Genomic DNA, 17,799 nt, shown 5'->3' with positions numbered 1-17,799 from the left:
ATGTTGGCTTGTCATGTAAACAAGAATTGCTGAGAAAGCATCAGTGGAGACACTTTTTCCCATAACAACTCTTTCAAGAATGAATTCCCATTCCTAGGGATAGATTTCCTCTCACTTCTATTGTCTCACTCCCCTTTTATAACTAGAAGTCCTATGCAAGTCAGATGTTTGCAACTGTATGTTGTTTAGTCAATACTTAATCTTTTCACATGGAGGATGTTTGGAACATCATTTTACAGGTAACAACTTACTAATGTGTTACTTTAAAACTGCTTTTCTCAAATGTAGATCTATAAAAAGGGTCCCATTTGAATTCTTATGTTGGAAAAATGTGGCTTACGAGTTGTATGTAGCCCCACAAGGAGTTTCTGTCGTCCTCGACTCCTCCAGAATTACCAAATCAACCTTTTTCTGACTCCAAATCAGAATGAATTGTTCACAGCCTCTCTCTCCAAGGGAACATAGTCTCTAAGCAATGAGATGTTTGGGTAGTTCCATATTTAGCTTGGAATAGAGCTCAGAAGGTGACATGTGAATTAATCTTAAATGAGTGCTTCCCATGGCTGCCCCCACAATACTGCTGTACTGTCGAAATTTGGCAGTAAATTTCAGTGATAAATAAAAGCTTGAAATAATGCTTATAATGAAGCCCTTTTGTGCCTTTCCACTGAAACTTACCAGTGTGATTTGCAGCTGAAATGAATATTTCATCTCATAATAGTAACCATTGCCTAATAGTCGCACTTCCCTTTGAGGGGTCCCAGTTCTGGGATTTTGAAAAAATTCCTCATATAATAGTCACACCCCTGCAAAAAAAAAAAACCCACCACATAATTGCTGAACCCCTCCTTTTGTCTCCTCAAAATGAGAAAAGTGGAAAAGTGAGACTATTGTGCGGTGATATATGGTAGTTCCTTTTCACAGAAACAACTGAACACATTCTCCTCTAGTGCTTGTTCTACAGGGACATTCTATCTAGACTCATCCTACCTTTGATATACAATTCTACACCACCCTGCTGCTTTCAGATACCAATTCAGTTATAACCCATAATATTGCCAAGTTCTGTGCTGCAGCTTTTAAAATCCACCGGGTGATGACTGGCTCCAAAAGTTAGCAATCTAACCATCACCTAACTGAAATATAAATTAGTGCCCCTTACTCCCCTAGACTTGTGCCCTGAACACTCCTACCCCCCCCCCCCCAATCAATTTCCTTCCCTCTCCATCCCCTGCTGGTTTCTTCCCCTTTTCTAAATAGTTTTGTGCCTTAGCCTTCAACATACCTCTGTTTTCTAGCCTTTTAGATTTCAATGTACAATGCTTTCATGAGACTGTAACCCTTTCTCTTTATGCTGGTCTATGACCATAATAAATATTGTTTATGTTTGTAGTTCCTTTTTATTTATTTATTTACGATATTTATACCCTGCCCTCTCTTACCCCAAAGGGGACTCGGAGCAGCTTACAAGTAGGGAACAATTCAATGCCGCATAAACAAACATAAAATAAAATGAACATATACATTAAAATCCAAAAATTAAAAAAATTAAAAGCATCTAGCAATAAAACCAATGGTTAAAACCACACAATCCAAAATCATAGTCCAGGAGCCATTCTGGTCGTAATTACACTTATTCCATATTCACTTATTGCACTGAATTTATCGTCCAAATGCTTGGTCCCACAGCCACATTATATCTAATAACATAAGGCTGGCCAAGTTATTTTTGGAGGGGGAAAATCCACAAACACCTATGAATAAGACTAAATGAACTACGTAAACAATTAGCTGTGCTTTTATGACATATTGAAACATTTGCTTGAGATGGCTACCTCAGTCTGATTAAAAGACCAACGTTGTCACTTTAGAAAACAACATTTCTCACTTACCTCCATGTTTCAGAAACATGTTATGAAATATAATAGCCTAGGGATAAATTCATGGCTGCCATGAGGGAGCTAATTGCAGAGTCATATGCTTTAGATTACAGTAGTTTTTAGTCCCCTTTTTAATAATACAACTTGAATACCTGAAATTCCCTTTGGCAAATTTCAATAAACAGTACATTTCACAATGTTTGTAAGAGGATTGCTTAGAGAAGTGTTGGCCACACTGGTTATGGGAATGCTCAAAAATCCTCCTATGAATACCCCATGTCTTATTCGTGCAGTTGCAAAATACTTCAAATGTGGTGAAAAAACAGCCAACTTAAAATTGAACTTGACGGCAGAGGTTTGTTACAATACTGCCTATCCATGTTCTCCTCTTTGTGGCCTTGCATAATGTTACTTGTTTTTATAGCATAAATCTATAGGTAAACACTTTCTAACAGGAAAGGTTTTGCTAGTGATTTTCTACACAGCCTTTCATTTAAGTCAGAAAATCCCTCATTCTTATAACCCTTGAATATGCTGCCTCACGGGGGCAAAAATACACCATATCACTCAGAGGCTCACCAGGCTCCTAAAGCCCCATCCCCCTCCCCCTCTTATATTGATTCATGTAGGAACTAATGACACCACTAGCCATACTTTTCAAAAGATCACAAACGATTTTCGAGCTCTAGGAACAAAGCTAAAACTGTGTAATGTACATGTGATCTTTTCATCCCTCCTCCCTGTTGTAGGACACAGCTCTACAAGAACCAGAAAAATAGTACAGGTCAATAACTGGCTCAGAAAATGGTGTCAGGAGAAGCATTTTGGCTTCCTTGACCATGGCCTACTCTTCCAGGAGGATGGCCTACTGGAAAGTGATGGGGTGCATCTCAAACAAGTAGGAAAACATCTTTTTTTGCACACTGACTCACAAACCTCATCAGGCGCAATTTAAACTAGATCAACTAGGGGAGGGGAACAACAGCCTGGCGAACACTATATTACTCACGACCACAGGGAACCGCCAAAAAGCTAAACGGAGGGCAGCACAAACACATCAAGGACCAAGTACTGAGAGCACAATAATCCCAAATAAACAGCTCAGGGGAAGGTCACAGGGGCTTACATGTCTGTACACTAATGCACAGAGCATGGGAAATAAGCAAGACGAACAACTTTTAGCACAGCACCACACGTACGATGTCATAGGCATCACTGAAACCTGGTGGGATGACTCCCATCACTGGAATGTAGCCATTGAGGGCTATAACCTCTTTCACAGAAATAGAACAAAGGGGAGAGGAGGGGGAGTAGCTTTATATGTCAAAAACAGTTATGTTGCAGAAGAAATGCAAGACTGTAATCCGGGAAACCAGCTTGAAAGCATCTGGATAAGAATCAAGGGTATCGGGACTCAAAAAGATCTCATCCTGGGTGTATACTACAGATCCCCGAGTCAGGATGAAGGACCTGATGAAGCCTTTTGTCAACAGCTGACCAAACAGGCACAAAGAAGAGATGTAGTAGTCATGGGAGATTTCAACTATGCTGATATCTGTTGGAAAACAAACTCGGCCAAGAGCACAAAGTCCATCAAATTCCTCACTTGCCTTGCAAACAGTTTTATGGTCCAGAAGGTAGAAGAGGTGACAAGGGGATCAGCAACTCTTGATCTAATCCAAACAAATGTGGAAGACCTGATCAATACAGTCGAATGGTAATAGGGGCAAGTGACCATGTGCTCCCACAGTTTGCCATACAAAGGAAGGCTGAAACTAAGACAAGTCAAACACGCATTCTGGACTTTAAGAGAGCTGACTTCCAAAAAATGAAGGAAATACTGAGCAGCATTCCATGGGCGTCAATATTAAAAGACAAGGGAGTTAAGGATGGATGGGAGTTTTTAAAAAGTGAAATACTCAAGGCGCAAATGCAAACAGTGCCAACAAAGAAAAAAAGTATGACAAGTGCGAAGAAGCCAGAATGGATGTCCAAAGAACTTCTAAGTCTAAGATTCAAAAGAGACATGCACAAGAAGTGGAAAAGGGGAGAAATCGCCAAAGAATTCAAACATATAGCCATCTCCTGCAGAGAAAAGGTTCGCAAGGCTAAAGCGTAAAATGAGCTCAGGCTTGCCAGGGACATTAAAAACAACAAAAAAGGCTTTTTTGCTTACGTTGGTAGAAAAAGGAAGAACAAGGAGGCTATAGGGCCTCTGCGAGGAGAAGATGGGGTGATGGTGACAGGGGACAGGGAAAAGGCAGAACTGCTTAATGCCGTCTTTGCCTCGGTCTTCTCACAAAAAGAAAGCCATCTTCAACCTCAGCAACTTGAAATGAACGAAGGATTTGGGGAAATCCAACCCCAAATAGGGAAACAAGTTGTCCAGGAACACCTGGCCACTCTAAACGAATTTAAGTTGCCAGGGCCAGATCAACTACATCCAAGAGTATTGAAGGAATTAGCTGAAGTGATTTCAGAACCATTGGTAATCATATTCGAGAGTTCTTGGAGAATGGGAGAAGTCCCAGAAGATTGGAGGAGGGCAAATGTGGTCCCTATCTTCAAGAAGGGAAAAAAGAACGACCCAAACAATTACTGTCCGGTCAGCCTCATGTCGATAGCAGGCAAGATTCTAGAAAAGATCATTAAGGAAGTGGTCTGCAAACACTTAGAAACAAATGTAGTCATTGCTAATAGTCAACATGGATTTACCAAAAACAAGTCATGCCAGACTAATCTGATCTCTTTTTTTGATAGAGTTACGAGTTGGGTCGATACAGGGAATGTCGTGGGTGTAGCGACCTAGATTTCAGTAAGGCCTTCGACAAAGTCCCTCACAACCTTCTGGCAAACAAACTAGTAAAATGTGGGCTAGACAAAACTACGGTTAGGTGGATCTGTAATTGGCTAAGCAAACGAACCCAAAGAGTGCTCACCAATCTTCATCTTGGAAAGACGTCACAAGTGGAGTGCCGGAGGGGTCCATCCTGGGCCCGGTTCTTTTTAACATCTTTATTAATGACTTAGACAAAGGATTAGAAGGCACGATCATCAAGTTTGCAGATGACACCAAACTGGGATAGCCAACACTCCAGAAGACAGGAGCAGAATTCAAAACGATCTTGACAGATTAGAGAGGTGGCCCGAAACTAACAAAATGAAGTTCAACAGGGACAAATGCAAGATACTTCACAGAAAAAATTGACTGCAAAGATACAGAATGGGGGATGACTGGCTAGACAGCAGTACATATGAAAAAGATCTTGGAGTCCTTGTGGACAACAAGTTGAACATGAGCCAGCAATGTGATGCGGCTCCTAAGAAAGCCAATGGGATTTTAGCCTTCATCAATAGGAGTATAGTGTCTAGATCCAATGAAGTCATGCTACCCCTCTATTCTGCTTTGGTCAGACCACACCTGGAATACTGTGTCCAATTCTGGGCACCGCAGTTGAAGGGATAGGTTGACAAGCTGGAATATGTCCAGAGGAGGGCAACTGAAATGATCAAGGGTCTGGAGAATGAGCCCTATGAGGAGCGGCTTAAAGAACTGGGCATGTTTAGCCTGCAGAAGAGAAGGCTGAGAAGAGACATGATAGCCATGTACAAATATGTGAGGGGAAGTCATCGTGAGGAGGGAGCAAGCTTGTTTTCTGCTGCCCTGCAGGCTAGGACGCAGAACAATGGCTTCAAACTACAGGAAAGGAGATTCCACCTGAACATCAGGAAGAACTTCCTCACAGTGAGAGCTGTTCAGCAGTGGAACTCTCTCCCCCGGACTGTGGTGGAGGCTCCTTCTTTGGAGGCTTTTAAGCAGAGGCTGGATGGCCATCTGTCGGGGGTGCTTTGAATGCGATTGCCTGCTTCTTGGCAGGGGGTTGGACTGGATGGCCCATGAGGTCTCTTCCACTCTACTATTCTATGATTTTATGATTCTATGACTAATGGCAAAGGAAAGAAGGTGCGCTATGCTGTCCTGTTAGCAACTTCTTTTGGAACCACCATTTTATAAGGATACACTTTAGCTGTACCCTTTTCTCCTTTAGTAGTCCCAGTATAGTTTAGGCCTGCAGTTCTAACCCAAATGCTCTTGTCATTTGCCTTCCCCTTTGCCTTCACATCCGTTTGTGGATCTGGTACTCAAGTATTTGTGCTGATCATTGGATAACTATTAGAATTGTCCATTTGTATGGAATTACTTACCGTTTTTGTTTGTTCAATTCATATGGCCACATTTCAGTTTCCATCTGTCGCTTACAGAAATGAGTGCCTATACAAATAGGCTTTTCTATCTAAGGTCCAAAAAAACCAAAAAAATTTTTCAAGCCTTGAGCTGCAAAGCGCCAGGACCTGTGAGCTGGGCCTACGAGCTATCGAGCCTGGGCCAACAGCCAAGTGACGGAAATCAGCCGATCAAACGACTACCGTTCCCCTCTGCCTTTCATTTCACTGTTTCTTTTATTCCCATGGGGTTGTACCATGTTTTGCAATGCAAATGGACAAAATGGTACAAAACCATGAAGGAAACAGATGAAACAGGATTTGGGCCCTACTCTAGTAACTGTGTTGAAGTGCGACCAATCTCCTTTTTCAGTTTTTAAGTTTTAGAAACTAAATCCAGTAAAGATGTGTTAAGTTAAATGTGAACTCCCCAAAACTCTTTATTCATTCTCAGCTCCCAAAACCCTATTCAGATCCTATGAATGTCTTTTTGCCTAATTGGTCTTCGCAAAGTCTCTGCCCTAATTCTGTTTCATTCTGCTGATCTCTCTTGCTCTTTAGTAAAGCAGCTTCTGTGTTGTATCCTTTACCCCATAGGTACCCCCTTCATAGTATTCTGAAGGTTATGATTGACTGGTTCTGAACAGGATTGCTCAACTTCTCACTTGACAGCTTTTATTTCACAGCATTCAATAGTATCCATAGGACTTTTGCTGATAGTGCAACCATGTATTTACAAGTAAGCTCCCTAGGTTTAGCAGAACCTAGTTCCTATTTTGGGAGTGCATGATCATAGCTTTAAAAACCTAGTATGGACTGTGTAATTCAGACAAATTATAATACAGAAAAAATCATCTAATCTTGTACAGGTTTACCAGTGAAAATGTTCAGGTTTACCGGTGAAAACAGGATTACTAGTGAAAACACAGTGCCATTTCTAGCCAAGTAAGCATAGAATAGTAAGCATAGAATAGACTCATACTGTCATACTGATATTTTTAAGAAGCTGTTGTTTTTGTATTTTCCCAGGGTTTTTCCAAGTTAGCCAGCATAGTGATGCATCGCTTGGATAAAAAAGGCATGTCTAATATGTTAGAAAATAGTTATTTTAAGTACAGATTTCAGTAGGTCTGATATACTGCAAGAAATTTTAACACCATCTCATAACAATCAAGATAAGGACACTATTGTGAAATGACTCACAGCGGTCAAGTCGTCTTTGTTTATTCTTTTAATTTTACAGTTTTTTTTACACATCTTCCAACTTTCTAATGTTACCCCACCAGTTCTTTTTTTTCTCTCTTCCCCTTAATGTTTTTTACGTGCTCACAAAGTCTGTTAAAGAAGAAAATACAGAATACAGGCAGTCCCTAAGTTACAAACATCCAACTTACAAATGACTCATAATGACAGGGGTGAGACAACAGGAAGTGAGAGAAATCTACCCCTAGGAGGGGAAATCCACTCCTGAAGGAGTTATTGAATAAAGATGTTTCCACTGAAGCTCTATCACCAATCCTTGTTTCCACAACAACACACATTTTCCAAAATCACAGGGCCAGAAAGTGAGGTGAAATATTCTGAACAGGGACACAGATAGCAAAACAAATGCCATAGTGATGTTAACCCTTTATAAATATATATGGCTGGAGTTTTAAAATGTGCCTGTTCAGATTTACATGCAAATTCAACTTAAAAACAAACCTACCTATCTTGTTCATAACTTAGGGATTGCTTGTGTTGCACATTTTTATGATTATATTGTGTGCTTAAATGGTTTTTCTGCAAGATCAAAATGTAAGACAATCAGAAGGTGTTTACATGGCTTAAAAATTTCTGTCTTATGGTCACCAATTTAATGGTTCTTTCCAACCACCACAAGAACAAAAACTCTGAAGCTGATCTTAAAATGAAGCCAGTATTATTGGACATAGAGATGGCTCTTTAATTCATTGCTTTTCCATATTTGGCTCTCCATATGTTTGAGACTTCCATTCTCAATGCCTGACCATTGACCACACTTGGCTAAGGCTTCTGAGAGCTGAAATCAAAAGCATATGATTGAGAAGCAATGCTCTAGAGTACCAGATTTTAGCCTGTTCCTAGCTTTAAAGGTTAATATCAATATTTCCTATTCCTTAATGAAACAAAGATGAAATTACAGCTCCAGGTAAAGAAGAAATATATGTTTTAAAACAGCTGATACTTTACAGTTGTAGGATTAATCTTTTGTAAGTTTTTGTTGACTCTTGTTTGAAGCCAGACACAAATACTTCCAGGTTGCCTATGTCCTCCTAATCCGAGCTGTGGTTTCCACATCACAGTAGCAGTACATTCCAAAAGTCACTTTTATTTTCTGTGCAAATTTAGAAGGTAACATTGAAAATCTTTATAAAATAGATGATGTCATTTCTGAATGCCTTTAAGATATTTCCAACATAGGGAAACTCTAAGGTGAACCTGTGGTATGCCCAGGCATACTCAGATCTACACTACCTTATAATCCACTTTCTGAATCCATATTATCAGCTTTGAACTAGATTGTATGAGTCTACACTGCCATATAATCCAGTTCGAAGCAGATAATCTAGATTCAGAAACTGGATTAGATGGCAGTGTAGATGGGGCTTCAGACCTTCATGTTATACCACAGTTGTAATTTATTTTAGCCAAAGGAATACTCTGTAATAATTGACTCCGGGATTTCAGTGTATAAACTGTTCAAACAATTCTTCATACACTAAGTAGGTACAAGCAGTTATGTAGACTGATGGGCTGTATCTACCGTACCTTGTCCCATAAACCTGCCAATCTTTAAGATTTACAAGGGAGACACTTCTCTTGTCTCACTTCCTTGCCTGACAAATTTGGTGGGAATGCAGGAGAAAGACTTCTCTGTACAGTGTTCCCTCACTACTTTGCAGTTCGCTTTTTGCGGATCCGCTGTTTCACAATTTTTCAATAAACTCTAAAATAATATTGTAAATCATTAAAAAATTACAATTTACAGCCTAAGACAGGGAGGAAGGAGAAGCCGAAGGGAGAGAAAAGGAGCCCAACCAGCAATGAGAGGAGAAGGATGCAATTTATCAACACACGATTGGTTGATAAACACTTAAAATTGTGTATAACCACTAAAATAATGTATAAATATATAGCGTCCCTACTTTGCGGATTTTCACTCATTGCGGGTGGTCCTGGAACCTAACCCCTGCGATAAGTGAGGGAACACTGTAACTGCTCTTACACTTAAGAGTTTCCCTCACTAGGGAAGTTCAAATGGCTCGCTTTTTATTGCATTTTCAGCCACAGGTTAATATTTTTCTTTTCCAGCAAGCCATTGGAAATAGAATTTTAGTGATGGACTTTTATAGTGCTGTACTATTTTTAATCTTTGTTTTGAAGTAAGGATTTAAAGAGATTTAGTTTTTTTGTTACTTAATACTGATACACACACACACACACACACACACACACACACACAAGGATGGGTCAAAACGTTTTGCCTCCTGTGCCATAAAAACATTATGAATGAACATATAATAGCAGAAGTTGCTACAACTCATAAACTGAACTATCCTCTACTCAGAACTACCGTTCAACATAGTCACTACCAATTTGTGCATATTTGTACCATTATTTAACCCTGGCATCAAAACCATTTTTGAAAAATTCAGGGTTTTGTTTCATTTTAAAGCTGTTTTAGTGCCACTCAAGTAATTGAATCTGAAACCACATAGCAGGCATGTAGCCGGGGGGGGGGGGGGGGGGGGGGGCTTGAGGGGCTTCAGCCCCCCCGAAATTCTCAGGGTGGTCTGCGAGAAGGCCTTACATTTATTATTTAAACTGTTATGTTTATTCATATCATGATCTGATCACCATGCTCAATATATCCCATATGCATGGGGGTATTGGGATAACGATACAAAAGGTTTGCTAGGATAGATCCTCTCTCACTCAGACTCAGCCCCCCCCCCCCGAATCAAAATCGCAGCCCCCCCAATTAAAATCCCAGCCCTCCCCCTAATCAAAATCCCAGCCCCTCCCGAATCAAAATCCTGGCTACGGGCCTGCCACATAGGTTGTCTTTCAAAGGTCCAAGAAGAGTTAAACGATGGTGCAAATGTGTACAAATTGATGGTGAATTTGTTGAATTGTAGTTTTGTGTAGAGGACAGTTCAGGCTATGATCTGTAGCAACTTCTGCTGTTACGAGTCAATTCATAATGTTTTTATGACACAGGAGGGGAAAATTTTTGACCCACCTCTGTGTGTGTGCGTGTGCGTGTAGTATTTATGGGGTTTTTTTTTGTAAGGCCCAATCTGGGAAGACAGTGAAATATAAAAGGATATATGGATGTTGGGAATCTTTGATTTTGGCAAATTATATGAATTTGTAAGCATAACCTTTGCCCAAATTTGGCATGATAGAAACAGAATACAAAGGGAATAGTTAAAATTTTCACCTAACACAGGGCACTGCCATTCTATAATGGCAAGCCCATGGCTTCTATTTCTGCAAATTATATCCCTAGCATTAAACACTTTTAAAATAAAAGTGTGCTTATTATAATGCCTTGCTTGTCGGTTTTTGGTAGCCACTGCATGACATTTGTAGTATGCAATTTGATAGTCATTTGGACATGGTGTTGCCAAATTCTCCAGCAACACTGAGGGTGTAATTCAGAAAAATGAAAAACAAAAACAAATGGCATGTTATTTATCCATGAAATGTGTAGCATGTAATTTAGTAGATTTGCTGAACTCTCAATTCAGCTAGGATTATTCTATCACTATCACTCTAAGGCTCCAGAAAAGATATTTTCCAAGCAGGCGCAGGTTTTCTGCTTGTGTTAAGAGATTTCAAGTTGACTTCTATGTGTTATAATGGTTAATATGATAGACCTGTATTATCAAGACTAAGAACTTCCCATTTGGTCATAATACATACAAGATGACCTAGGACTGTCTTTCACTCTCAGATTTATCTTGTCACATTGTTGAGGGACTAAAACACGCTCTGAAGAATTGTGTTCTGTCATTTGTGGAGAATCATGTCTACCATCTCGAGCTCCTAAGAAGAAAGCTTAGAGCATAGATGGAATGATTGAATGAATAAGGAACATTTATAACTCCAAAGGATCAGTTTTCACATCCTGCAATGTCCCTTTATGGCCTAGCTTTGGAGACCTTGCTACTGGATATGAAAACTTACTCAATTGAAAAGCATGATCTACATAATGGTTCATTCTCACATGGAACTCACTGCCATATGCTGCAGCCATGGAGCTTCCAAAGAGAATAAAATGGAAATGCCTTTCCCATTCCACACAACCAGACACTCTCCACTAAACAAAAGAGAAGATACCAGGTCCAAAGCTGTAGCCTCAGCATACAAAACCATGAAGCTCTTTACTTCTTGGTAGGAAAGCAATGACCAATCTCGATAAAATAGTGAAGAATGGAGAAATCACACTGGCAACGAAGGTCTGCATACTTAAAGCAATGGTATTCCCCATAATAACCTATGGATGTGAAGAGCTGGACCATAAGGAAGGCTGAGCGAAGGAAGATAGACACTTTTGAATTGTGGCATTGGAGGAAAATTCTGAGAGTGTTTTGGACTGCATTTGTATTGATGTCTAATTTTACTGTGTTTTTACTTATTCGAAGATGCTACTTTATTTGTTGTATTCTGTATTATTGTTCTGAGGCTTTGCCCTGTGTGAGCCGCCCCAAGTCCCTTTGTGGACATGGAGGCAGGATAGAAAAATAGAAAAAATAAAGTTATTATAAGATCCAATCAGTCCAAACTCCAGGAAATAATGCCCAGCTGCTCACTAGAGGGAAGGGTATTAGAAGCAAAGATGAAGAACTTTGGTTGCATAATGAGAAGACAGGAAAGCTTAGAGAAGAGAATGATGCCGGGGAAAATGGAAGAAAAAAGGAAGAGAGGTCGGCCAAGGGCAAGATGGATGGACAGTACCCTTGAAGTGATTGGCTTGACCTTGAAGAAGCTGGGGGTGGTGATGGCCAACAGGAAGCTTTGGTGTGGGCTGGTCCATGAGGTCACGAAGAGTCGGAAGCCTTGGTCAGGCCACACCTGGAATACTGTGTTCTGGGCACCGCAGTTGAAGGGAGATGTTGACAAGCTGGAAAGCGTCCAGAGGACGGGCAACTAAAATGATCAAGGGTCTGGAGAACAAGCCCTATGAGGAACAGTTTAAAGAACTGAAGAGAAGGCTGAGAAGAGACATGATAGCCATGTACAAATACCTGATTCCACCTGAACATCAGGAAGAACTTCCTCACTGTGAGAGCTGTTCAGCACTGGAACTCTCTGCCCCAAGGTATGGTGGGGGCTTCTTCTTTGGAGGCTTTTAAGCAGAGGCTGGATGGCCACCTGTCAGGGGTACGTTGAATGAGATTTTCCTGCTTCTTGCAGGGGGTTGGACTGGATAGCCCATGAGGTCTCTTCCAACTCTACAATTCTATGATTCTATGAATGAATAAACAACAACTTAGATTTTGTCACAGTGAGGAATGCCTAATGAGTTTCTTTGACTCTACAAATCAGCTAAAAATGAGCAATGGAAATGTCACCGCTTATACAGTGCATTGGCAAATTCTTTGGCGATATGAAATGCATCATGCAAAATGTGAGCCACGGTGGCACAATGGGTTAAACCCTTGTGCTGGCTGAGTTGCTGATTTGAAGGTCGGTGATTTGAATCCGTGAGACAGGGTTAGCTCCCGTCTGTCAGCTCTAGCTTCTCATGCGGGGACATGAGAGAAGCCTCCCATCAGGATGGTAACATGTGCAGGCATCCCCTGGGCAACGTCCTTGCAGACGGCTGATTCTCTCATACCAGAAGCGACTTGCAGTATGTTAACTTCTGACACAATTTAAAAGAAATCAAGCAAAATGTATCACTTCATATAATTAGGAGCTTGGTCAAACTTGGTTCACTCTTCATAGTATTTCAGTTTGTTCTCCGCATATAATTTGGGCTTTGTTGGTGGGCTTGCAAAAGCAATACATCCTCTGTCATCATGCAAGTAAACAGTCTATCTGAGTTTACAGTCTAGCCAATGGGGGAAATGTGTACATCAGACCCAATTAGACATTCTAGCTTTTATCTTGGCACCATATAAACATATTTAATTCACTGTAAGGCAAGACGCCCTTTTTTGAGAGTGAACTTTTCTGCACAATTTGTTTTCCTAAGAACCCAAGCCAAGAAATGCTATAGTTGTCAACTTGAAAATTGCAAATAAATACTTACAATTAAAATCATTCTCAGATGCAAATTAAAACAGGAGATGAACTTTTTTAGAAAGACTTTTCATATCTCTGTAGCTCTGAGAACTGGAAGTATCAATTCCTTGATCTATTTTACCAGTGGTTGAACTAGAGACATAATGGTTGTTTATGGAAATAGTTACGGGAAATATAGTATTTTTCTATATTTTTGGCAGACTGAATGGACCATAATTTAGTTACATTACTGTTTTATTGACCTCAGCAGTAGTGTTTCAAGTTAGACCTAAATGTAAACTTTTAAAAGTTGTGTCAGGAGTCTTTTAATATGTTTCTATCTCTTTAAAGAAAAATGAGCAACACAGTGAAACAACATTTCCCTGACAATTATGTGACATGGAGCTACTACTGTGTTCCAGCTGGGATTTGTAAAACAAAAAAGATTTTCGTAGTAAACATTATGCTGTCTTTGTTTCTGAAGAGTAAATAAGTTGATGGAACTCTTGGTATTGTTTACTATCTTCACTGCAGTACAGGACTTTATTAACAAACTTACCATAACTGTTTTATGAAATAGAGAAGATCCATTTAAAATTAAAATCATTTTATTCTCATTAGTTTCAGTGGAGATTAAATATTTCCTTAGGTTTTTCCCCACCAAGCAATTCAAAAGGGTTTGAGCTTGAATAAGTTGTGCCTAAAACATTCAGTGTTATCATTGTCCTAAAATAATTTACATTAAACTGCGGACAAGTAAATTATTTTTAGATTTGCAGGATTGGCCACAAAGCAAAAAGACAAAATTTTGCTGTGTTTGGAAGATTATCAGTTTTACTAAACAGACAAGGGGTGGCCATGCAATCCCTTCATATAACAAGGCAATATCCCCATGCCATAGTCAGAGTACTATGGAAGGAGGAGAGGCAAAGTATGCAAACCTATGATTGTCTGCATTATGGCTTGTGAACCCACAAACAAATGTTCAGATCTGGCTTATAATTAAACATGACTTGAGCATGCTTAACCAGAAGGAGAGAAAATTGTCACCTCCAAGGTCATGTGGCTGGCTTGACTCCATGGAGCACAGTTACCTTCCCGCCGGAGCAGTACCTATTGATCTATTCACTTTTGCATGCTTTCGAACTGCTAGGTTGGCATAAGCTGGGGCTAACAGAGGGCGCTCACCCCACTCCCCAGATTTGAACCTCCAACCTTTTGGTCAGCAAGTTTAACAGCTCAATGATTTAATCTGCTGCACCACCAGGGGCTCCCATTACCAGATTACTCTAAACAAATTCACTTCCCCAGGGTCACATGAACTATACCCTATCCTTCACAAGAAAATGTATCTCAACACATCAAGGCACCTCATTGGAAAAAAGTCAATTGCTGTGAGTTCTATTGCATTTGGGCACTTTTTATGAATTGTCTGCAGAAAAACTTATAGAAAACCCAATATTCTGCCTTAAAGACTGCAGTCTTCTTTTCAAAATAACTCCTTAGTCAAGAAGCTACTTTTTTGCCTTCTGTGGAAATGTGTGACTTTTCAGTTTTTTTCACAAAAAGTGCAAAAATGCAAAACACACATGCATACACAGAATGAAATCAAAATAAACCACACATAAAAATGTACAAAACAGTTGCACCTAGGAAGCTGGAGGGGACTGTTTGGAACTTCTCAATTTAATGTTTAATAATAGAATAAGTGAAGATTTACATCCCTAGTACGGTGCTTCTCCATTTTTACCATTCGAGCCTGGAAAGTTGGATTTGCTTAGAACACTTGCTGTCTGTGCCTCAGGACTGGCAGTTCAAATCCAGTTGTTACCTTTCTTGTCACAGTGATGAAATAAAAATAACTTTTCCCTTATTCATGCCTTCTATCTAACCTTTCCTGAGTTGTTTCTATTGGCAGTTCACTAGACATCTGAGCCTTTGGTTGTCTCTTCTTGTTGTGGTGATTAATTACTGTTTCGTTCCAGCTGTCTTATTTTTGTTTTTAGCAGCCTATTTTTGTCAGAAGGCAGAAAAGACTTTTAAATAGTGCGGGGGGGGGGGGGGGGGGGCGTTGGACTGCTTCTGCTTTTGACATTTTCTTGAATTAATCCTTAAGTTATCTTTTGTTGTCATCCAAATAGAAATGAAATTTCTACTTTAAAAGTTCTATCCCAAAGAATACAGTAGATGGCAGTGTAGCAATGCTAGATGGCAACTTTCATGTTGTGGCTGAGGGCACTGAGTTTGTTTCGCTAAAAGATCCTGAAATTGGACTTGGCCTTCAAGTTTTGCATTCATGCCAGCTTCACAGAGACTCAGTTGTGTTCCTATTACTAATAAGATAATGCAATCCTGGGGAAACAAATGTCCACATCAGGGGGAAAAACATCTCCCTTGTACAAGAGGGACTGACTTGTGCAGATTATTGCATAGAACAGGGAAGTATTTCCTAGTATGGGTGGAATCCTCTGAATGCACCTCACTGTGTAGACAAATGTAATAGGAGGGCAATGGCTGTGGACATTGTGGAAAGGAAGCATTAGAGTACAAAGAGCCCTCGAAATTCAATGAGATTTGGTTCCAGGAGCTCTCATGGGGCCCTTCCAGACAGATCCCAAAATGTGGCCCCTGTTGGACTTTTACCTGAGGCATCCAAACGATGCCTCATGTAAAAGAGGATTAATTGGGGACAAAGCAGGAAAACCCTGCTTCTTCTTCATGGTGTCTGGTGAAATAAACACATGTGGTAGTAATTGCCCCCAGCAATGCTCTCGGAACCTTAAAACAGCTGTTTGAAGTACTTTGGCTACAGCCCCGCCCATCTTCCCCAGAAGGCATATATGCAGGAGATGGGGATATAGTTTCAGTTCCTTTTTTTCCGCTGCCTTAGAGCAGTTCTTTGGGAACCTTTCTGACTGTGGTTTCAAGTTTCATTGACCTGGACTGTGTTTTGATGATTCTTACAAGTACTTTGGCTTCAAATTGGATTTTTCGCTATTCTGGATTTCTGCCCCTGGACTGTCTGACTTCAGTATTGGTATATCTACCCCTGGTTTTAAAAAGTGTGTTTCTTGTGGCTCTAAATTGTGATGGACACAATTGGTGTCTTTCATGCCTGGGAGAGGCTCATGTTGCAAAAACTTGCTCTGCTTGTTTGGCTTTAACGCCACAAGCAAGGAAGAATAGAGAAATGAGGTTAAAAGCCATTCTTTATGAGTGGGCTTTGTTTCCCCCTCCCTCCCCAGCTGGCTCCCAAATGCCACAGAAATCTAAGGGGCAGCGACGTCCACTTACCCCTTCCAAGGAGGCCTTTCCCCTTCCAAAGAGGGCCAAATCTAGCTCTCCAGCTACTACCATGCCTTCAAAGACTCTGGGAGAGGGAGGAGAGGCTCGGAAGAAGAAGAAGCATTCTGCTTCAGAAATGTTCGGCGCGGCCATGCTTCCAGGGTGCTCCACTCCCTGTACGCAGGCCACGCCCCTGGTGCGCGGCGCATCATTGACGTTGGCTACACCTCTAATGCCAGTGCAGGCCATGTCCCCTGTGAGGTTTACGCCACGGAGCACAGCGGTCCTAACGCCAATTGGCTTGAGGCTTCTGCAGCCTTTGGAAGACTTTGGAGGCAGTGCGGCTTCAAACACTGTGCCTCCGCTACAGGCCCCGGTCACGGGTGCGGCCCTGCTCCCCTTGGTGGAGACAGCCCACCCACCGGAGCCATACAGACAACTGGGGTGTGAGGAGATGCAGCTCAGCCTATGACGAGCCCTTTCTTCTCTCAAGAGGCTATTGGAACACGTAGCACGTCTGCTTCTGCAGCCCCTGTCTACTCTGTGCTCACTCCCAGGGATGGGAGACTTGTAATATCTCCAGACTTAACGTCTGGGTCTTCAAGGTACCTCAGCCCTATGCCTCAGAATGCACCAGCTTTCCCATCACCTCCACGCAGGCAAAGGTATGCTGCTGCTATAGTGCAGCCCAACACTTGAATACCAGCCAGATTACATTCATAGATCACCAGGCAGTTGTGCCTATTTTTTTGGGGCAATTTTAGTTCAGGACCAGCAGCCACTGCAGTTGCCATTGGTACCTAATGCAACAGCAACAGTCAACTCAGGCTCTAGTTCAGCCTACTGTTGATCCTGTGCCTTCATTGGCACCTGAAAACGTTCAGTCTCAGTCAGGCTCAGAATCTGATACCTCTCACCATTCGGAAGCAGAAGATGAGGTTGATTTGGCACTGGACCAACCAGTACCATTAGAGATGGTTGGGTTTGTTGCCCTAATGACAAAGCTTAATAGAGCCCTGAATCTGCCTGTTCCAAAAACTGAGAAGACAGTTGATTGTCATTTGTTTCTGATAGATGAGCAGCAGCCATCAGCTCAGACAGCCTCGGCTCTCCCAGCAGTTCCCTATTTACTGCAATTGGCCACCACTCCTGA

The 17,799-nt window shown here is 41.1% G+C and overlaps 1 protein-coding gene across 1 annotated transcript in view; it reads left to right on the top strand.

Moving 5' to 3' along the window:
* Nucleotides 1-17,799, top strand: part of itga9 (integrin subunit alpha 9) — a 404,663-nt gene that overhangs the window by 366,475 nt on the left and 20,389 nt on the right. The gene's annotated exons all lie outside the window — the stretch shown is intronic.

Source organism: Anolis carolinensis, chromosome 6 (assembly GCF_035594765.1).
Source record: "Anolis carolinensis isolate JA03-04 chromosome 6, rAnoCar3.1.pri, whole genome shotgun sequence".
In the NCBI taxonomy this organism is placed as follows: domain Eukaryota; kingdom Metazoa; phylum Chordata; class Lepidosauria; order Squamata; family Dactyloidae; genus Anolis; species Anolis carolinensis.
This window is presented reverse-complemented; position numbering and strand designations above follow the sequence as displayed.